Genomic DNA, 23,850 nt, shown 5'->3' with positions numbered 1-23,850 from the left:
ATTTCCCTCTTTGCCCAAACCTCCACTGTTTGCCATGGACAGACCAACGCAAGGGCCTTCTTCCCCCATGGTCTGCTCATGTGCTGAGTGTATTGAGAAATGGGTTATGGAAAGTGAGAAAAGAAGATGAAGTGAAGGAAGAGCATGGGATGAGAAAGTAAGGGAAGAAGGAGGGGAAGACAGATACAGAGAAGAAATAACGAGAAACTGCAGGAAAAGGGGACAGGGAAGGGGACTGAGAGATTCAGGATGAGTCTGGGGAAGGGGAAGACGAGAAAGAACAGAGGAGGCGCTTCCCAGCACCTTTCTTCTCCTAAAGTGGGGTTCTCAATCCGGGATCCACGGAGGAAGCTCAGGGGCTCTGTATGGTGGGATTTAAAAAATTACATCCTTATTTGCTCTCACTTCTAACTGAAAGCTGACATCCCCCTCAGCTATGAATATAGGCCACACCACTATAGCATGAGCAATACCCCTGACTTTGTCTTCGCCAGAGATGACACATACTTTCATATCACAAGGTAATTGTTGCAGACATCTTGCAATATTACTCACACTCATAAAGACTTTGAAATTATGATAGTGACTAGACTTGCCACTAGTCTTCTTATTTAATGCTTTAATAAAAAAGCCACATATACTGTATCTTGCATTTGGTTTATAAATATTTTATAACTGTATTTCAATACAGTTTCCTTTCTATTCCTATGAATTTTACTTTATGCATTTAAAAATATTATTCTGAGAGGGGATCCATAGGTGTCACCAGATCTTGAAGGGGTCCATGGCACAAAAAGGTTAAGGACCTCGGCTAGCCAGCAAAGCTTCCCACGTGGACAGTTTACAGTGTGCCAAAGATAGTCATGCTCTCAGTCCCCAGGCTGGCAGGTTGCTGCTGGAGCAAACCCAGCCGGGCAGCTCTCCTGACCTCAAACAGCCTTGTCTGTACAAACATTAATTTTCCATGTTCTATGATAGGAGGACAGCTGGGGAGCAGGCCCTAAGTCACTAGTGACTTGACTCTTTTAATGTTGGTCTTCCAAGGACAGCACACTTTTTCAAATTATCTTCTACATGGTGTTATTTATCATAGGAAAAGAGAAGCTTTATTACAGAGAGGAACAAGAACTTAGAGCGACAAGAAACTCTATGAACTAGGAGGCTCAGGAGTTCGTCGGGGAAGAGCCCCTTGGATGAGAACAGGACCACTCCCTGGCCAGTGGAATGGGAGCCCATCAAAGAGACTCTTTTGGCTTCTTTTATGGGATGGAGGAAGATGGTGCACTGAGTCTTCCTAAGAAATGTACTACTCTTGAGTCCCAGAGACTGTCTTCTATTTGTTTGTGCATAAGGTCCAAATGACTTTGTTCCTGCTCACATTCATTTCTGGTCCACAGAATTTTTAATTCATTACGTTTCATCTCATAGAGCATAATGCTAACAGTGTCTTTAAACATAGTTAGCTATAAGAGGGCTAATTTCTTATCAATGCCCAAAACTTCTTGTGAGAGGTTTGGCTGATGATTTCCCCCTTTCATGTAATATATAAGGTCAAAGTTTAATAAAGTCCAGAGCCACACTCTATATGTCATTTGGTAGTCTCTAGTCTAGAATATGTGTATATCCCAATATTTGAACAATAAAATTATGAGGAAAAAGGACATTGTAGTTGACTGGATTGTTGGTTCTTTTTACAGACTCCTGAAGTTTTCTCTGTGTGTTACTTGGTGTCCATGTCCCCAGCTCTGCAGTAAAAGTCTAAAGAAAATGGAATCCTTTTCTCTTTAAACTGTAATGAGCAACAATAGTCCAAGAACCATACAGAAAGTGTCACACTCAGATGAGCAGTACTGAGCGTAGAATAAGATCCCTAACTGGCCATTGATGACATGTCCTGTTTCCTGGTATACAGGAGACTGAAAATCACTTGGTTTTCTTTATCTAGGCCACAGCTGTCTTGGGCCTGATTCCAATCATTTTGATCTGGTGAGGATTCTTTTTGGCAACATAAATTCAGTTGAGGAGGGGCTGGAATGACATGGTGGTGACAGCTGAAATGCATTTCCTCATTTTGATCAAGGTGAAGATTCTCAGTAGCATTGCTGGAGATCATAGGCTTATTCCTCTCACATGTCTAGGAGAAGATTTTTTTTAAAAGACCAAAAGCTGTTTTCTTTCCTCCATTAAACTCTGGACAAAGAGCAATTGTGAGCCAGTGTTGGTTAATCTATCATATTATAAAGTATGAAAATCAATAAACAGAAAAATGCAAAGTACCTCTCTGTGCCTAACCCCATCTCCAAGGAATTCATTCGTCAGGCGAGGCAGCCCCACAGCAGATTTGTTAGCCAAATTATGATGTATTTCCTTTTAACCAGTTTGTATGCAATAATTATCAAAAGTCTTCACAACGGGCTTTCCAAAGCAATTCGTTAGTTCAGTAAGACAATGGGAGTAATAGTTGGAGCACGCTTGCTTCATAATCATTTTGTTGGAAAAAAAGAACAGCAGCTGTAGTTCATTGTAGACGGCCATCAGAAACAGTGGATTTATCAAAACGAATTCATCTTGGCAGTTTCCATTCTGGGGCTTAGATAGAGAAACACAATTAGAATTCAGGGCTGCTCACGTGGCCAGAACAAAGTAGTGTTGGCTCATTTTCCACTAACATTATGGGTTATAGATAGAAAATTGGGAATCTATCCAGCCATACAGATTAAGCCACACATGTGAGCGATCAATAAATGGAGTAAAAGCACTTCCTGCTCTCCCTCCATAGGAAGATGACAGGTCAATCAATACCTTTTAAACCTGGATCTGCTATCTTATCCCGAAGCATGGAGCACCAGTAGTAATAGAACACATTCTGGTATACCAGGAAAACAATGGGCTGAGAGGGTTGAAGCTGAGCTTGCAAAGTGACACCCCAATGGATTGTCACTCTGACCCTCCATAGGGTTGTACTTGGGGAAAACCCTCAATTAGTGCATATAATCCTGATTTTTATCCATTGATCATAGCCCTGCACAGCTGCATACGTGCAAAACTTCTATCCTTTTCCAATCCACACTCTCTTTCTTCTTAAAAACTGTGGCTTGATGCATTTGGTTTAGCAGCTGCCTCCGTACCGCACATGCCTCCCAGATACACAGATTACATCGATAACTGGCCATCTGTGCTCTGCAGTCACCCGCACCAGCTCCAAATCTTTTTGGCTTCTCTTTCCAAGCTCTCAGTGGGATGCTTGACCCTCAGGTACTGAGAGGCAGTCAGAGATGCAGAGAGCTTTGGATCACACACAAGGGACGTAGAGCTGAATGATTCCATGAAAGTGGCCTGTATGGAAGTATGACTATTTTTTTTAATGCAGAGGGATTCTGCAAATACTTAAAACTTATTTTCACATTACCTACCTTGTCTTGCCTAAGAGGAAGCAGACTTTCCAGGCCAACGTTCATTCGCTGTTGCCATAAGCTTTTAAGGTCCAGATCAGGCTTTCACTCACACTGCCAGGAAGAATGCTCAGCTGAATGTGTTATCCGCTTCCAACATTTCCCCATTTGGGAGACTTTGTGGTCTGCCTAAATATGTTGCCTTGGGTGCCAAGTCTATTCTGTGGAGACCAGTTGGGGAGCTCGGCAGGGAGACAATGAACTGGCTCACTTACTAGGACAGTCCTGGTCACAGGGCTAAGGGAAAACAAACCAAATCCCCAAATCCCCCAGTGAGAAGTCTTGGGTTTGCTGCTACAGGCAGGAGTACAAGGGCTGTGCTTGGACTCTGCTTTGAGGATGGGTTGACAGAGAGGAATTTCTTGATGGCCCAAGCCTGATCAATTGCCCTAGGCCCTGCCTTGGCATCCATTCTACTCTGGATTAGACGACACTATTTCTCAGGAGCTGCCGAGTTTTTATGATCAAATGTCTTCATGAACCACAGTGCAATGGAAATACGTTGGCATCTGGAGTTAACAGAGAAAAGACTGGAGATTTGATCTGTATGCTATTACTTTACTTTCTGTGAGAAGTAGCCATAATTGCACCTTCTGTGTACAGAAGGCATTCTGATTAAACCAATGATTGTGGGTACCAAGAGCCTAGGATCGGAGTCACAGCCACCTCCAGAGCTGATCTGGGGTTCAACCTCCTCTTTGTCCATGTTCTTAGGATGAGAGGTCAACTACACAATGATGAATTCCTCTCCTGAAAGGTCTTCAGATCCTGGGATTTCAGAGTATTTTCAGCATTTCACCCAAATCCCCTGCAGTTGATCAGTAGCTCTTGTTGCTGATTGATTCCCTCCACTCATGCCCTCCCCCCAAATTAAAATGACCTCATGGATGTTATTTTCCACATATTTAAGGGTATCAGTAGTGCCCACCAGAGGAAAGCCAGAGGGAGGCAGCATGGCTTGGGGACAGTGTGCGGAGCTGGGCGCAAGGTGCAAGGGTGGCTGTGAGATGTTGGACGAGCCACTTCACTTTTGAAAGTGAAGTACTGAAAGTGGTGTCCTACGCTGAAAAACTAGAGGGTTCCTTTGACAAAGACCCTGTTGTGGCCCTTAGACAGAAAATCAAACAATGCCTATTGCTTTCAGCGCACACGACAGGACTGTGTCAGCGTTCATAAATATAAGCTACTTGTGTTAGCATCAATATGGTATAAATAGAAAATAAATAATGCATCTTGGTAGGTATTGAAAAAGCCAGTGTACTGCATTTCATCTCTCTGCCATTCTATTTGCTTTTCCCCACCAATTCTAGGGATAATGTTATTTAATATTAGCAAGAATTGAACATAATCGGGTATTTGTGGTGTAGTTGTCTTAGTAGTTTATGAGAAAGGCTGTCCCCAGCAATATGCTTACGGTGTTGCATCCTCATGGTGTAACCCAGGGCTTTCCCTCACCCCTCTTTCCTTCTCCCCAGAGCCCTGTGTCAGCAGCAATGAATGCTTAAGTAGGCTCTGTCAGGAAAACTCTCGGTGACCCTGGAAACGGTATTTAAGCTTTCCATGGATCAGCATCCAAATTGCAAAGCAAAAATGACAGGAGCTGCCTGTTTCACAAGTCTATAAGTTATGACTAAGAAAAGGGATTGTAAAACACTCTGAAAATCCTACATGCTACAGACAGGTCTAGTGAGGTTAATAATTCACCAGCTCATGCCTGACGGCCATCACCAGAACCTTAAAGCCAGTTGCTTTGTGGTAGTCCAGGTCATTTCCTACTGGAAATGGAAAGAACTCCAATGACAAAAACTTTCAGCCGCACTGGATGATTGTTAACAGGAAAACTGGGGATTTTCTGAAGTGTGTGTGAGACATGTCAGTGCTACAACAGGGTGTTTCTCCTGTGGTTACGCCAAGGTTGCGAGCGCTGTTCACATGGCTCCTGTCACCAGCAACTAAGTTCACAAAAGTCTCTTATAACAAGATTTTTTTTTTTTAGAAGGAGGAGAAAACAGATTTGGCATAAGTTATACGACAGCCACAATGAGGCTTTCTTATGTATGACAGACATTGACAATCAGCCCCACAGGGTTTATGTAATTTGAGAATATAGCTTTAAAAATCATATTACAGGTGCAGTACTTAAGATTAATGCAGAGGCCATTTACCTTTTTATTACATGTTTTATTAGCACTTAGCAGCTTGATTTATGAAAGAAAAAAATCGAATATAGTGTGTCAAAAGAGAAAGACTGTGCTATCAAAATTAACATAAGAAGGTGACACTGCACTCCTCAGTTTTAGGAGAGAAAGTTGAGGGAAGTGGTCCACATTGAGGCTTTTGGTTCCCTGGGAGGCGATCTCCCAGAGCTAAAGAGGAATCAGGGAGGACTTCTCTGGGGAGGTGGCGATTGCGGGAAGACCAAAAGGAGTGTGCTTATAACGGGATAAGGGAAAGTGGGGGACAACCCAGAAGGAGGAACAGCATCTGCCAAGGTCCTAAGGTGGGAAGGAGGTTGGTGTGTCCTGGAAGCAGGTGGAAGAGTCCTGTGGCTGGAGCATCCTCAACAGGGTGGAGCATGGCAAAGGGAAATCTCAGAGATATGCAGTTAAAAAATGTTTATTAAAAAAATATAGTTTGTAAGCAAAAACTTTAGTTTACCTGTTGATGAGTCCAAAGTTGTGTCCATAATAATATTGCATACATACAGTTTAACACAGCTGTTCCATTTCCAGGGCATCTAAGGACATGATTTTATATATATGCATATATATATATATATATATAGAGAGAGAGATTTATATCCAAGGATGTTTATTATAGTGTTAATAACTTTTATTTTTCGATCACACATTCAGTTCCCGTAGTTTTATTCTTTATGCAGCTTTCCGTAAGATTGATCCTGTTTTTGCTATTCCTCACTTTTTCCTCTACTAATTTGGAAGTTTTTCATTCCATTTCTACTTTACGTCACCTTTAAATTTTTTATATGCCTTCTTAAATTCTAAGGTTATACAGTAAAACAGTGCACCTATCCTCCTCTGAATCAATGTAAGGCCCTTTCAAATCCTTAGCTCTGAAAATCCCCCACTCATTTTCTTTGTTTTTGTCATGTATTTTAGTCCCCTTGTTTTAAAATCATTTCTGTTCTAGGTTTCAAACAATTTATTCATTATTAGCTGTGCCCACTCTACTGTTTGACATTTTAATTTTTTTAACATGAAATAATTTCAAATCTAGAAAAACTTTTAAGAGTAGGATAAAGAACTTTTTTCCTGACATATTTAAGAGTTAGTGGCCCATGTAATGCCCTGTCACTTCCAATTACTTCACTGCATAATTCTTACAAACATGGACCTTCTCCTACAAAACCACAGGCAACCATCAAAATCAGGAAATTAACATCGATACATCACTACCGTCTAATCAGACGCATTCAGCTTGGCCGGTTGTCTCAGTAATGCCTTGACGGTAAGAGAATCTATCACAGAATTGTGCACGCCTGTCTCTTTAGTCTCCTCCACTCTGGGGCAGTTCCTCAGTCTTCTTGGCTATCTGCTGAAACTTTTTTTTTTTTGAGGAAGATTAGCTCTGAGCTAACTGCTGCCAATCCTTCTCTTTTTGCTGAGGAAGACTGGCCCTGAGCTAACATCCATGCCCATCTTCCTCTACTTTATACATGGGATGCCTACCACAGCATGGCTTGCCAGGTGGTGCCATGTCCGCACCCGGGATCCGAACCGGTGAACCCCGGGCCGCCAAAGCACAATGTGCGCACTTAACCGCTGCACCACCGGGCTGGCCCCTGCTGAAACTTTTGAAGATTACAGCCCAGTTATTTTGTAGAATGTCCCTCAACTTTCCTATCTCTGAAGTTTCCTCATGATTAGATTCAGGCTATGTATTTTGATGGGAATATCACAGAAGTGACCCCATATTCTTCTCCTGGAGTCCTATCAGGTGGCATGTGGTTTGGGTTTGTCCCCTTGCTAGTGATCATAACTGTGATTAAAGAGGTATCTGTCAGGATTCTCCACTGTAAAGGTACTCTTTATCCCTTGGTAATTTGTAAGGATTTTGTGGAGAAGCACGAAACTATATAAATATCCCGTTCCTCATTAAACTTTCACCATGTAGCTTTAGCATCCATTGATGTTTCCTGGCTGAAGTAATTATTACTCTGATGGTTGTCAAATTGTGATTTTTCTGATTTCTTTATTGTGTCTCCATTTATTCATTGGCAATCTACTGTGGGGAAAAGCTTTCTTCTCTTCACATTTGGGTATTCACTTATTATTTATATCAGTATGGACGCAAGAATTTCTATTTTATTCAATGGCTTATATTCTGTTGTAATTATTTATTTTGGTGCTCAAATTGTACAAAAATTGGCTAAGAGTTCCTTTACACTGGTGTCTGTGTCTTTGATATTTCTCCATGATCTTTGAGCATTTTGTTACTTTCTGTCCCAAAGATGTTCCAGGCTCACCTTATACTTTCTGTGCTCCCGCTCTGGAAGTAGCCATTTCTTCAAGGAGCCCTGGTTCCTTTTAGTGGGGAGTAGTTATTTAGAAACTAAGATCTGGAGGTTAGGTGTAATCATTGCTATTATTCCCAGGTCTCTCCCACATTCTCTCTCTCCGCATCTATCTATCTAGATACATACACGTAAATATACATACTTCCCAAACTGTCTAAATTGACACCCGTGACTTCCACTGATACCTTCGATTCCAATCCACTTTATTTTTCCTCTTTTCATATTTCCCACTCCTTTCTCTAACAGTGAGGAAACAGATTCCCATTATCCTCAATACATTTATTTATTGCATCAGTCCTACCTGTGTGTAGCCCATTTCTCACCACAGCTGTGCCCCCCTACTCATGGATCTCGCACAGACACCCATCTTGCTCAACTCCACTAATGACTTTTGAACTGAAACATTTAAGTTAAAAAAATTACATTGATCATATATTTTATTTCTAGAATTTCCCTTTTTTTAAAAAAAAATTTATATCTAAGCTTCTGTTCTTGACATAGGTTTTCCGTTCCTTTCTCTGTTTCTTTGATCATTTGAAACTTACTTTCATATTTATTTGCAAGTTTCTTTTGGACAGCTCTCCTGGCTTCAGTTCTTAGGGCTCAGATGATCCCATTAGTTGCACCTGCACACTCTGCTTCAATGTGGCTCATTTCTGTGTGGGGCTTGTAAGATTTTGCTGTGACCAGTTCTTCAGTAGTAGTTGTTTACCACGGAAGTCCCAGTGTCCTGGGTTGTGGAATTGTGGAGTCATTACCGTGGAATGATTTTGTATTTGCCTCTTCCAAGTATTTATGAGTTTTACTGGTTTGAACAAACTATTCTGTTAATTTCTCATGTCGAGATTTCCGCGCCCAGGGAATATGACCCTCAGACCCACGAGTGGCCCAGGTTTGGTGTTCTGCTTTCCTCTGGGGATTCTTTTCTCCCTTATCCCTCTGTGCATGACCAGCTTCCTTGCAGCTTTCTGAGGCTGGCAAGCAGAGCTTGTAGAATAGAATGCACAGCCCTTCATGACTCCTGGTTTTATGCAAAATTTAGTTCTGGCTCTCGGGAGTGTGACTTCTCTCCTATCGTCTCAGTTCTGTCAAATTGCAGCCTGCAGCCCCTATGGCCTCATCTGAGTCTTAGACCCCTGGTGAGTGCTTTCGTCTCCTACTTATCCTTAAGACTTTCAGTTTTCTCTTTGTTTCTCGCACCCAGGAATTTCCCTATCTAGTTTTACACTTGGCTATGTATTAAAATTGTTTTTTATTTAGATGTTTTGGTTATACATTAGCACACATCTAATGTTTTGACTAGGGAAGTCTGTATTGTTTCTAGTAAAGAGATACTGTGACTTAAATGTTTAACAATAGTGGACTGCTGAAGTAAATTATAATGTAGTTGTAAGATGGAATAATATAACTATTACAAATAATGTGGTTAAAATGTAACCAAGTAGATAGGAAATGCTTGTAACATAATATTAAGTTAGGAAGCATGGTACAAAATTATAGGATGTTAATTATGTAAAAAAATAGAAATGACATATAAGAAAAACGTCTATACGAATATACTAGAATGTTAAGAGTAACTCTGGTTTGGGAGATTATTATTGAATTAATTTTATTTTCTGTAGTGATAACAGAAAAGTAACTTTGACAAACATTCCTAAACCATAGAATTCCTCAAATAATAATGATAACAATATCAGTTGTACTTTATAAGTCCAATATTAGCTAATTATCTGGACATTGGTTGAAATAAAACAATTTTAAGGTTGAGGACTAGGCAGGACTAAGCTGTTAAAATTATGACTTGAGAACTAACTGGTCTTATTCTTTCAGTTTTGATATTCTTTGAAAAATAAACAATGAAAGAAGCTCAAAGAGTATTCCAGGGCTGCGAACACTTTACATCATGATCCACTGTGCCTTCAAAGTAAAAATAGTTTCTGGGAGGTTTAGTTGTGAGATTTTCCCTACATTTGAGGTTGAATAAAAAGTTTTGAAAGTGAAGAAGGTACTTTGATTTCAAACCATTGTGAGCATTCTCAAAGGGATGTTATCATTCAATGGAATATTAATAAGAATCAACCTTCATATGATTATCTAAATTAAGTTTAAATAAAACTCTGTAACTTAGCCAATCTCTTGTTTTCCTTAGTGCCCAAAGGACTAAATTTCGAATTTTATACTCAGTGAAATAAGAAACACTACTAATTATCAGTTCATGGAATAGCATATATATTTGTATTCAAGCAGATCATTATAGTAACCAATAAAAATAAGACATTTTAAAATCTGGCTGTGTAATTAAAAGCTGAATAACTGTGTCCAGCTGGTGACCTCATCTTAGAGTACACTGCAGGGAAGTCACTTTTGAGTTGTAAAGCTTTAGGAAAAATAACAAAACAAAGTACAAACAAAATATTTATTTTCCTGTGCATGTATCCCAGAAGCAGACTTTATAATAAAGTAATTGTTTCAGACACTTTGCCATCACTTGACCATTTAATGTATTTATTTGCCTGTTCAACTCTTAACCCTGTTATCTGGCCTGGACATGCTCACAACTGTAGCTCATATTTCTAATTATTATGTTCTTTTAAAATGAGTGCATCTCCATAATCATTTATGACTGGTTTTTCCACGACTCTCTCTTTCTTCTAAGTCATTCTTCGCATCAACATTCCTGCCCATCTTCACTGTTGTTTCCTGGTCTCTTCTGGTGCTTTCCCATCCTTTTTCATACATAGAAAATATTGTATTGTTTTTACACACTGGGGTAAACAGGCAAGGCTGCTTGCTCTAGTAACCTGAGGTGGAGGAGACGCTATCTCAGGTCACCTGTCTCCTGTTGGCACACCTGTTCCCTTGGCAGTGGTGTGCCAATTGGAAAGGCTTGGATTATTCCATCGTGTCTCTACTTCATTAGGATTTCATCTATGGGGTCTCAATTTTGTGTTTATTAAAACTATAAAACTTTTAAGTAAGTGAATCAACACATAAATTTATAAGTATAAAATTATTTGATTAATCAAACCCACAAATGCATATAGGTCGTAAGAATGGTCACCGCCTATGTGTCGCTGTACTGGTCAATCTTTGTAAGTGAATGGGTGTGGCTTTCCTGGAATCACTGGGTGCCTGTGAGCGAGCTGCCTTGAGTGATTAAGGGAAAATTACTGTCAGCCGAGTCTTGAAGAAATTTACTCACACTTTTATAAACATGCAGTTATTAGATGCTGGTTTTATATGATCACATCCCCTTTCTCTGTTTCCTTCTCTTCGCTTTCCTCTTTCTCTCTCTTTTTAAATCTAGCCCTCTTAGAAATTTAAGGTAATGAAGAATTTATCATCTGCTTTTTGAATTTTATCTTCCAGTATAGGAATTTATTTAATAAGGAAAGAACTGTGTCCAGGAACAATTCCTGGGAGAAAATAATTTCAAAACTATGTTATTTCAGAAAGGGAGGCTACCATCTGCTCTGCAGCTTGTGTGAAATAAAGAAAAAAAAGGCTCTTTTAAGGGAAGGCAGGAAGAAGTAAATACTTATTGAGCAACTTTCTTTGGCTGGGCACCACCTCAGCCTTTCTCATATATTAGCCGTTCACATTATACATAATGTAAATTAAGTTATATACAAATAACATTTCCCATTTCTGCTTTTGCTGCCAACAAGCCACAAATGGAACTGATGCCCAAGGACAATTATGATCTCCCTTTGGTTTCCTAATGGAATGATCTCCTTCTTTCCTCTGTATGCATATCTGTCTTCTTATTTTTAATGTTCCAGTTTATCTGTCTTTTTATTATATGTTCCTTCAAGTCACTTTTCTGAAAAAACAAACCTGAATACATAAGATGAGGATTGGAATGAATGCTCTTGAAGCTAACTTTGGACCAGGAATGTTCTATTACTTTATAGTGAGAGTAGAAAAAGTTACCAGATAGTCAAAGTTCTCTCTTTCAAATTGAGGGTGATTTCTACAGTTCTACATCATTTTTTTTTTGTTTTTGGTGAGGAGTATCCGTCCTGAGCTAACATCCATTGCCAATCTTACTCTGCTTTTTTTTTTTCTTTTTTCTTTTGCTTGAGGAAGTCTGGTGCTGAGCTAACATCCATGTCAATCTTCCTCTGTTTTGGATGTGGAACACCTCCACGGCATGGCTGATGAGAGGAGTAGGTCTGCTCCTGGGATCTGAACCTGTGAACACAGCTGCGGAAGAAGAGCGTGTGGAGCTTTGACCACTTGGCCATGGGGTGGGCCCCTAGTTCCCTATATCTTAATCAAAATACCTACCAAATTTGAATTCCTGTGAGATAATTCCTCTTCAAGCTAGAGAACACTTAATTTAAGGATTTGGCTCTTCACGAGAATTTCACAAGTTCCAAGATCTGTGGGGGCATTTTTCTCTGAGGGAAAAGTATAATAATTTATGACAAATAATACTAGACATAATTTGATAAAGGAAAAATCTTAGAGAAGATCTATGTTCCTTGGAACATCTTTGTTCCATCTTGAAAACACCTGTGCAAACTCCAGTTGTGAAACAAGATCTTGGGAAACAAATTCTTTCTTTTTGGGTAAAAGCAGGAAATTCTAGAATAGTGGAGAGAACACAGACTGAGGCTCAAGGGAATAATCTGGGGTGTGTGGAAAAAGCAAGGATTTTGAAGATAGAAAGACATGGGTTCAAATCCTGAATCACCAGTTCACTGACGACCTGGCCTCATGTAATTTCCATCAATGTCGACTCCGATTTTCTTATCTATGAAAAGAAGAAAATGATACTTACTTGGCTGGGTTGTTCTGAGACATCAAGTACCTAGTTCAGTGCCTGCATCTGATAGGCCCCCCACAAACAGTAGCTGTTATTATTAGGATCACCAGCCCTGGTGGTCCAGTGGTTAACATCTGGCGCTCTCACCACTGTGGCCTGTGTTTGTTTCCTGGTCAGGAAACCACACCACCCATCTGTCAGTTGTCATACTGTGGCGGCTGTGTGTTGCTATGATACTGGAAGCTGTGCCACTGGGATTTCCAATACCCGCAGGGTCACCCATGGTGGACAGGTTTCAGTGGAGCTTCCCGACTAGACACACTAGGAAGAAGGACCTGGCCAACCACTTTGAGAAAAATTGGTCATGAAAACTCTGTGAATAGCAGCAGAGCATTGTCTGATACAGCATCAGAAGGTGAGAGGATGGCGCAAAAAACTGGGCAGGGTTCTGCTCTGCCGTCCACAGGGTCGCTAGGAGTCAGAATCGACTGGGTGGTGCTAACAATAAATTATTAGGATCATAAAGCCCTGGTTGAAGTTCTGATCTTGCTGCTTTGTGATCTTGGGCAAATCATTTTGCTTCTCTGATGAAGTTCGTAATTCTTGGCCATACCTCCCTGGGAAGAATGTTGTGAGATGAATGTTGAGAATCTTGGCTCTATTTGGCATATCCATCTAATGTAACTGTCAAGAACCACAGATAAAGCTTGGCTGTCTGGACTTGAATCCAAACCCCGACATTCGCCAACCGTTTCACATTGGTCAAGTTGTTTCACTTTTTGGGTCTCAATTTCCACATTTGTTTTACGCAGATAACAAAGGCAACTACCCATAGGATTGCTGGAAGAATTATATAATTTAATGTATGAAAGTGGTTGGCACCTTAGTATTTAGTAAATATTAGGTATTAGTGATACCTGAGTCACTTTCAGAGGAATTATTAATGCTGGTATTGAAAAGCATCACAAAACAATGTGGAATAGAGGGGGGGACACGCGCTTTGGCATAAGACACAGCAAGGTTCAGGTTTTTACAGTTTCCTAGCCTTGCAGAGGTTCAGTCTGTTAGACGGTAGTACTAATATTTACCTCGTATGCCAGTTGTGAGGGTTAAGTGACCCCTTGACTTCTTAGCACACTGGTGAGAAACCGAGTAGTGGGTAATTCCATTTTCCTGGTACTGGAAAAGTGCAATGGGGATAGGAACTTATCCAGGAACTCATAGTTGACAGAGGCTGTTCGTAACCCAGGGCTCACCTTTAAGCTCTTTAAGACTACCAGGTGTGGACATTTCATTCTCCCAATTTTTCGAGTTGACCAGGAAGATGCTCCCATTTGAATCTCTCCTCTGGTTCTCTTGCTTGAAACAGATAGCTATCATCAATATTACTGACATTTACTAAGGGCCTGATATCTACCAAGTGCTTGGCCACACATTACTTTACTCTATCCTTCCAATAGCCCTGAGGATGGGCAGTATCCCTGTTTGACAGATGCTTGAACTAAGGCTCAGAGAGATGAAGAGACTGGCTTTAAGGTTACATGACTCTTGGGCCATTGAATGAAGACTTAAATGGCCTAAGTGGCTGCACCCTCGTTTCTCCCCATGAACCAAACGCGAACCTCTCATTGTACCTGCAGGGGGCCTGTATCCATCACTGAGCCTGCCAGGATAGAGAATGGAACTCTTGGTATTGACTCTAGCTTGAAATAGGCAAACTTGCCCTCTAAGCTTGAATCTGAGTGGGGCAGCACAAGCTGACTCCTTGCCAGGCAAGAGGACATTTTGCTAAGGCAAGCGGGCTTGCATTTGCAGACCCCTGATCCAATAGCACTTTCACCTTGACCCACTTGAATCTGTCCCCATGTGGTTCTGGAACAGACAGAACCAATGGGAAAAGTGGTCTCTGTGGGGGCTGCATAGCTCCAAAGTAACCAATGGCAGATGAGAGAGTGGAAGTAGATGATATAAATTTCTGGTTTACACAGTCAGATGCCTTTGGTTTCCCTCCAGGACGATTCTCTTAGGTTCTACCACAGTACACTTTTCATACTATTTTCACATGCAAAACCTGCATTTCGTGCATGCGTATTGGGTAATTGGGTGTTTATCTGCTCAATTCGCATAACTGACATTTTTATGTGTAACAGACGTGACTGTCATACTCAAGAAGACTGATGCAAATTCGGAATGTGGCTTTATGATAAGACCACAAACCGTAGACACTTTTGGCTGTGTGCAGAGTTTTGCAAATACTCAATTAGCGGCAAAGGCAAAAAAAGTGGCCTTTAACCTCTTATTATTGGTCGAGACATCTTCTGCAGAAACATTAGTTAGCATAATTGGTGGTTCGTTTTATGTTTTATGATCTGAAGATTCTCAGATGCAGGTTTGTGATATTATTTCTTAATAAGAGTATAGGTATAGTCCCGTGTACCAAGACAGGCTTAATGAAGAATACATCTATTATACAGGTTTGCCTTTTGTCCCGTTACTGGACCCTTTGAATTTACGCTCTAAATTCATGTTTATAGATTACGTCATTATCTTGTGAGTAGTAGAATTACTGCATTTTTTTTGGTCTTATAAGGATCATTTACTGAATGTAAAGCTTTAAAAATATACAATACCGGAAACTCTTTTTTCGGCATTTTTTATTCTTTTAGACTACTGGGAGCCTCAAAAATAGAAGTGACCTGGATCTTTCTGGAGCTTTACAGGCTCTGGTCCTCTGTTGCTTTGTGTTGTATATAAATATTATCTCTCCAATTAAAGGCTATAAACTTCTAGAAAGCTGGGGCTGTATTTTTATTTATTTCTACACTTATTATTTCCTTTTTCATGCTTGCTTTGGGTGTTTTTACTCTTCTTTTTCTATGTTCTTTTTTTTTTTTTTTAAAGATTTTATTTTTTTCCTTTTTCTCCCCAAAGGCCCCCAGTACATAGTTGCATATTCTTAGTTGTGGGTCCTTCTAGTTGTGGCATGTGGGACGCCGCCTCAGCGTGGCCTGACGAGCAGCGCCATGTCCGCGCCCAGGATTCGAACCGACGAAACACTGGGCTGCCTGCAGCAGAGCGCGCGAACTTAGCCACTCGGCCACGGGGCCAGCCCATTTTTTCTATGTTCTTGAAGCAGGAGCTTAGATTATTGATTTAAGAGTTTTCCTTTTTACTAATATATGCATTTAGTACTATAAATTTCCCTCTTGACACTACCTGTATCCTGCAGATGTTTATACGTAAATACATTATCATTCAGTTCAGTGGATTTTTTGCTTTCCTTTGAGACTTCCTCTTTGACCTATGGATTATTTAGAAGCCGGCTGTTTAGTTTCCCAGTGTTTGGAGATTCTCCTGTTATCTTTCTGCAGTTGGTTTCTAGTGCGAGTCCACTGTGGTCGGAGAACACTCTGCGTTGGTTTGCTTGCAGGTCCCTAACCAAATGCCATGGGCTTGGTGGCTTAAACAGAAATGCATTTTCACGGTTGTGGAGGCACAAGTCCCACCTGAAAGTGTTGGCGGGTTTAGTTTCTCCCGAGGCCTCTCTGCTGGGCTCGCAGGTGCCACGTTCTCCTCATGTGGCCTTTCCTCTGTGCATGTGCATCCCTGGCGTCTCTTCCTCTTCCATAGGGACACCAGTCCTGTTGGATGGGAGTCCTACTCTTATGACCTCATTTAACCTTAACTATCTCTTTAAAGGCTCTGTCTCCTAATACAGTCACACTGGGGGTTAGGACTTCAACACGCAATTTTTGGGAACGCAATTCAGTCCATGACACACACAATATATGATTTTGATTCATTTAAATTTGTTGAGGTTTATTTTCTGGCCTAGTGTATGGTCTATCTTGATACCATGGTGTTCCATGGGCACTTGAAAAGAATGTGTGCTTTTTGCTATTGTTGGATGGAATGTTCTATAAATGTCAGGTTCTTTTGGTTGATGGCGTTGTTGAGTTCTGTATCCTTACTGATTTTCTAGTTGTTGAAGTCTTCAGCTACAGTTATGAACTTGTTTATTTCTCCTTTGAGTTCTATCAGTTTTTGCTTCACAGATTTTGCAGCTCTGTTGTTTGATGTATACACATTTAAGATTGCTACATCTTCTTGGTGGATTGATCCTTTTCTCAGTATATAATGTCCCTTTCTGTCTCTGAAGTCTACTTTATCTCATATTAATGTAGCCACTCTTGCTTTCTTTTGATTAATGTTTGTATGATATATCTTTTCTCATCTTGAAGTGAGTTTCTTGTAGACAGCATATAGTTGGGTTGTTTTTAAATTTTTTGGTGAGGAAGATTGGCCCTGAGCTGACATCTGTTGCCAATCTTCCTCTTATTTTTTTTTCTCCTCAAAGCTCCAAGACATAGTTGTATATCCTAGTTGTAAGTCATTCTAGTCCTTCTATGTGGGATGCCGCGACAGCGTGGCCCAACAAGCAGTATGTAGGTGTGCCCAGGATCTGAACTAACGAACTCTAGGCCACTGAAGCTGAGCACACAAACTTAACCACTCGGCTATGGGGCTGGCCCCTGGGTCATATTTTTAAAAACCATTCTCTTTTAATTGACATATTTAGACTATTTATATTTGTAGTAGGCAGAATGATGTCCCCACAAAGATGTCCACATCTGAGTCCCCAGAACCTGTTACCTTCCACAGCAAATATGTTACCTTACATGGCAAAGGGGAATTAATGTAGCACATGAAATTAAAGTCATTAATCTGGTGACCTTGACATGGTGATACCTGGATTATCTGGGTGGGCACAGTGTAATCATATGGGTCCTTAAAAGTGGGAGAGGAAGGTAGAAGAGGAGGTCAGAGCGATGCAATGTGAGAAGGACTTGACTTGCCTTTGCTAGCTTTGAAGACGGAGGAAGGAGCCACAAGCCAAGGAAGGCAGGAAGTCTCTAGATGCTGGAAAAGGCAAGGAAACAGATTCTACACAGTTGTCGTAAAAGAGTGCAGCCTTGCTGACTCCTTGATTTAGCCCAGTGAGATCTATGTCAGGCTTCTGACCTACAGAACCGTAACATAATAAATCTGTATTGTTAAAATTGCCGTTCGCCGTAATTTATTATAGCAGCAATCAAAAACCAATACGAGATTTATTGTAATTATTGATATGTTAGGGCTTGTTTTATTTTTGTCTTCTATTTGTTCTCTCTGTTTTTCATTTCTCTGTTTTTCCCCCCCTGACTTCTGTGGGTTATATGAACATTTTTTAAGAATTGCAATTTATTTATATGTAGTGTTTTTGAGTGTACTTCTTAATAGCTGCTTTGTTTTTTTGTGGTTTTTTTTTTTACTATTACTCTAGTTGTTATATTATGTATACCTAACTTCTCACAGTCTCCTTCTCTTGTCATTTTACTCTCCTCCATTTATAATTGTCTTAAATATTTCCTCTACATACATTTAGAACCACATCAGATAGTATGTTATACTTTTTCCTTCAACAGTCAAGTGTAATTTAGAAAACTTAAGAGAAGGAAAAGCTGTTGTATCTATGTGTGTCTTTCTATTACTATCGTAACAGGATTGTATTGTATTTACTTTTATATTTCTGGTACTCTTGTATTGTATTTCTAGGGTATTTACCATATTTTTCTTACTGTGTTTTTCTTCTATCACAAGATTCTAAGTTTCCTCCTTTTATAATTTTCTTTTTGTTTAGAGAACCTATTTTAGAGTTGGTTTTCTCGTGGCAAATTCTGTTAGTTTTCTTTCATCTGAGAATTCTTTGATTTCCCTTTCATTTCTGAAGAATGTTGTCATTGGGTAAAGGATTCTGAGTTGACAGTCCTTTTCTTCCAGCTCTTGAAGAATACTGTGCCACTTCCATCTAACCCTCATGGTTTCCAAAAAGAAATCTGCTGTCATTCAATTTTTTTTTCCCACAGGTAAGGTATTGTCTTCATCTGGCTGCTTTCAACAATTTTTCTTTGTCTTCAATTTTCAGAAGTTTAATGATGTGTCTGGCGTACGTTTCTTTAGGTTTTTCCTGTCTGGGATCTGCTCAGCTTCTTGAATCTAAGTTTATGACTCCTGCCAAAGATGGAAAGTTTTAAGCTATTTTTTTCTTCAAGTACTTTTTCAACCCTGCCCTCTTTCTTCTCTTTCTGGGGTTCTGGTGACACAAATGTTAGATTCTTTGTAATAGTGCCCTAGGCCCCTGAGGCTCTGTTTATTTAATTTTTTTACAGTCCATTTTCTCACTGTTTTTCATATTGGGTAAGTTCTATTGTTCTATCTTCTATTTCTCTGGTTCTTTCCTCTGTCCCCTCCATTCTGCTGTTGAGATCATCCACTGAGCTTTTTTATTTTGGTTATTTTTCAGTTCTAAAATTTCCAATTTGTTTTTCTTTCTATCTTCTATTTCTCTGCTGGGACTTTCTTCCTTTGCTATGGCTTTTAATTCTCTAAAATTTGTTGTAAGGTGCTCATAATCCCTCGTCGAAACATTTCTAACAAGGCTGCTCTAAACTGATTGTCAGGTAATTCTAACATCTTTGTCATCTCAGTGTTGGCAACTACTGATTTTCTTTTTCATTGAATTTCAAATGTTTTTGTTCATTGTGTGATGAGTGATTTTTTATTGGAACTTTGCTATTTTGAACATTATATTGTGAGACTCTGGATCTTAGAGAAGCCTTCTGGTTTATCTGGCTTTCTCTGACACTGCTGTGGCAGGGAAGGGAGAGTGCTACCTCTCTGCTGCCAGATGGAGTTTGAGGTTCAGGTTTTCCACTCAGCCTTTCTGACACCTGAGTGGGAGGTTCTTTTTTTACTGCCACGCAGGGGTGGGAGTTCTGGCTTACCATGTGGTCTCTCCTGAGACCACAGTGGGGGTGGGCTCACCATAGTGAAATTCCTGAATTTCTACTAGGCTTTCTGCGATGCCACCCCAATGAGGAGGAGGAGGGGGTGCTTTGTTACTGCCGGGAGGGGGTGGAATTCCCAGCTCTCCAGTGGTCTCTACTGACACCATGGAAGGGCATTATTCCTGGTCAATGGAGATGAAAGTCCCAGCTCACTACTTAACTCTCTCTGACTCCACCTGGCAGCACCGTTGGGGCACCTCATTACATCCTCACTAGGGTGGAAGTCTAGGCTCCATACTTGGCCTTTGCTGGTTTGGGTGGGAGTAGGGCCACAGTTTTTCCTGTGGTATTTGTCTGGAGTAGAGCATTATTTTCTAAAAGTGTTCTGTCTTTCTAGGCTGCCCTCTTCCTGATCCTCTGGCTAGAGAGAGCAGGCTTTTGTTGGGGCTTATTTTTATCTGTGCCCATTGGCGTTTCTGGGTTGTCATATTATTTGGCTCCAAGTCTGGTACATATGAGGCAGAAAGAAAACCCAGGAGCTCACCATCATGTCTTTCCTAGCATCCTGAAGTCCCTAGCTAGTCTGTTACCTTCTCCCCAACTTTCAGAGTCTTCTTGTTTTTATTTCATTTATAATGTCCATGGTCTTAGTTGTACTTAGTGGGAGGAATGGGGAAAAGTAGCTCCAGGCCATCTTCCCAGAAGTGGAAATCTCCAGGGGCTATATTTTTACTATTCCTTTGGTATCTCCACCTGTTCCAGAGGCATACGCAAAGTGCCAAGTACTTTTTAGGAAACAATATTTTTAGGAAACCATTTTTAGGAAACAATATTTTATCTCTTGTGAGATCGTTCATTCATTTGACAGATATTTTTCTGGGTGCAGAGGACACCACAATGGCTTCCTAACTGGTTTCTCTGTGTCCACCTATGCCCTCCCTGACATTTATTTGCCAAATAGTAGCCAGAGTGAGCCTTTACAAAAGTAGATCAAATCATGTGCTCTTCTCCCTAAAATGCTCCAATGATTTCTTGCCATAATTCAGAATGAATCCAGAGTGTTTACTATGAATAATTCAAGTAACAAAAAATTCGAATGTGAGGAGCACTGGAGTTCTGATTCTAGCCCCAGCTCTGTCACCAGAAATGGGTGTAACCTTCAGAAACCATCTAATTCCTCTGGGCCTCTCTTTCTCTGACTTGAAAATAAGGGAGTTTGGTGACATCCCAAACTTGCCACTGTCCCAAATATTCTATGAAGATAACAGACATGAAAACTTATGTACCATACATAATATTTTTCATATTTGTGTAGAAGTATAAATCTCCTTGTCTCTGAAAGAATCCAGAAAATTATCTGCAGTGATGTTACTTAGAATAAAAGTCTTACAATAACTACACAATCACTGCAGAATGGTCACCTCCTCCCGCTTTACACTGGCTGTTCCCTCTGCCTGAAATTCTCTTTTCCCACATATTCCTGGGGCTGACTTCTTATCACCTTTGCTCAAGGTCGCCGTCACAATGAGGTCATCCTGATACCACCCTATTTTCAGCTAAGTCCCTACTCCTTCCCTGAACCTGGCCATCACTATCCTTTCCTTGCTTTAGTTTTCCCCTTAGCACTTGTCGCCAAATGTCCTATGCATTATATTCATTCACTTATATTCTCCTTATTTTACTTATCTACCCCATTTGTTACCTTTTTCCTTCTTCTAGAATGTAATTTATATGATTGCAGAGGTTGTTTACTATTATTTTTTTAATGTTTCTTTAGGGCTGTTTATCCAACAATTTTAGGAGTGCCAGGTGCTCAAAAACATGTTGAAGGAAGGTTAAATTCGTATCTGGACAGTGACAAAGAGTGATGGAATGATTGAAATTCTCAGCTCTTTTCTTTCGTCAGTCTTCAGCTTTGTTTGCATATATCAGTTGCCCAGCACATTGACCCAGACTCCTGAAGGTGCGTTTCATTTAACTGCAATATCAAAGTAATGAGAAGAATTGGATTCTAGCAGAGCAATATTTAGGCTAACAAAATGCACAGCATAATGACTGTCTACTGAACCTACCAAGATTTTGTACGTTGGAGTGCGATCTCACGCAAAATGAAAGAAGTAATTCAGGCAGCACATAGCATTGTTATCAAGACTGGTTTGTTACTGTGGATATTTCAGCCCTTGACAACTTTGCCAAATGTAGATGCTGAGCTGTGGCTGGAGATGTGGGATGAGAGTGCAGAGTTCTTCTGGGTGTGTGCTCACCTGCATTTTTATGGACCCAGACGCCCGAGCTTGGGTCCTAGCTGCTCATTTGCATCTCCCTTTAGAAAGGAATTGCTCATCTATGAACCAGGAATGGCTCAAAGGCAGAGCTGGAGCTATTATCTTCTTAATTTGCTTTGAGGTGGGATTAATTCTATTATCAACAATTCTAAAATGCCTTTTGGAGAGGAGTATTTCGTTTAAAAAAACTGAAGACATAAATGTTCACATCTTCAGCCTGGCTACCAGCTTTGAGTCTGGTAAATATCTTGCTTAATGGTATAAGAAGAAAGACTGCTTTCAAAAATAATAAAACTTGATTTCTTTTATGCAGAATTTTCTGATGAGTTCAACAGTCTTACTCAGCGGCGCCTAGCCAAATCCTGGGTCTTTCTATGAGACGTGTAGAAAAAATAAAGAAGCTGAAGCCTGAAGGAGAATGTTCAGTTTATCTGGTGCCTGTGCCTTTGACCTCCTTCCAATCATCCTGGGTCAGTGTAGGTTTCTGCTGAGTTTTCGGTAGCAAGCGGGGCCTGCCATCTCCTTAGCCTGTCCATGGCTAAGCCGTTTTATTTCTTGCACAGACCATTTATCTTGTTCATTACATTAACAACCACTGGGACGAGAAACAAGCTGGCCTGGACAGAGGCAGCTTTCCTAATTCATGTTCCCACATGAGACAAGCCATCCTCTACCAGAAAACAAAAGCAAAACAAACAGCTTCAAACCAGCCATCTAGGCAAACAAAAAGGCCTTCTTATGGCTTTTGAAGAATCTTCAAGTTGTCTTATGCTGCCCCTCAGTGAGAAGAATTTGCTCATCACGCGTTGTGGACGGTGAAGCTGTTGGTAGGATTTACCGTCTCGTTCTTTCGTTTTACGGAGAAGCAGGGCCTGCAGAAAATGCCATCCGTCATTTGAAAGAAGACAGAGTGGGAATGGAAGCCATTGCTAAGTCCTGAAACATCACTAAGTACTGATCCTGAACACTGGCTTAAAAATTTATCGCCTCCTGGATAACCTGTCCTGGTAGAGCTAGACTGGTGAGAATCTCATGTACGATATGGTGTGTTCATAATGTTACAGGTCATTTCCTTTACTTTCCTAAACGTGTTTTTCAAATTGGTTTCAAGTTCATCCAGCTGCCTCTAGCAGAGTGGGTTGAAAGCATAACTGCCCTAAATATGACAGATAGCCAGCAGCTGTTGTTGGAAAACTCGCACTGCCCTGGAGCCGCCTCAGCGCTGAAGTTGTGCTTTGCAAAAGCCACACACTCTGAAATATTTGTCTTTGTGATAAGCTTTTGTATGAAGTCTGTCCTGATGGTAACACTGAGAAGGCACATCCTGCCATCTTCAGCCTTTGAGTTATAAATCTTTCTAAGAAAGCAGAGTAAACCAAGAGATATTATATGCATTTATCGACTCAGGGTCAATGTTTTCTACACTGATTTCACAGACATTTTCATTTCCTACACCACGTATCACAGAGTAGACTCTATCCCCATTAGCCATTCACTCTGTATTTTAGATTTACTTTATAATTTTTGCCCTGATAAATGTATTTTTTCACAGAGGTAGATAATATGGCAATATATAATGTCAAGTGGGTCTTTGGGAAGGAAATGGAATTTACAAAAATGATCCAATCCATGTGGATATTTCCCAGCTCATCTCGGTGCTCTTTTAATCCAAGCTTTTTCTTAAATACTGTATTTGCAGTTTAAGCCCTGCCACATGCTGCCGCTGCTGTTCCAAAGATACGTTAGATTGATAGAATGATACTGCATTCTTTATGACTGGAGAAAATAATGACTTCCTCTGTTCTCTCTAATCATGCTTTTATGGTTTGTTTTCCAAAATACTGCATAGTTGACCTTAAAAGGGGAAAAAGACTGCACATTTCGTTTAACGAGTAATAAAAAGTTGGGTTCTCATTTTGCATTTAAACCTATGGGGAAGACGTTTTACTCTAAGATACTTTGATTATGATCCCTGAGT

Source organism: Equus asinus, chromosome 21 (assembly GCF_041296235.1).
Source record: "Equus asinus isolate D_3611 breed Donkey chromosome 21, EquAss-T2T_v2, whole genome shotgun sequence".
NCBI classification, from domain to species: domain Eukaryota; kingdom Metazoa; phylum Chordata; class Mammalia; order Perissodactyla; family Equidae; genus Equus; species Equus asinus.
Note: the sequence above shows the minus strand (reverse complement) of the source record.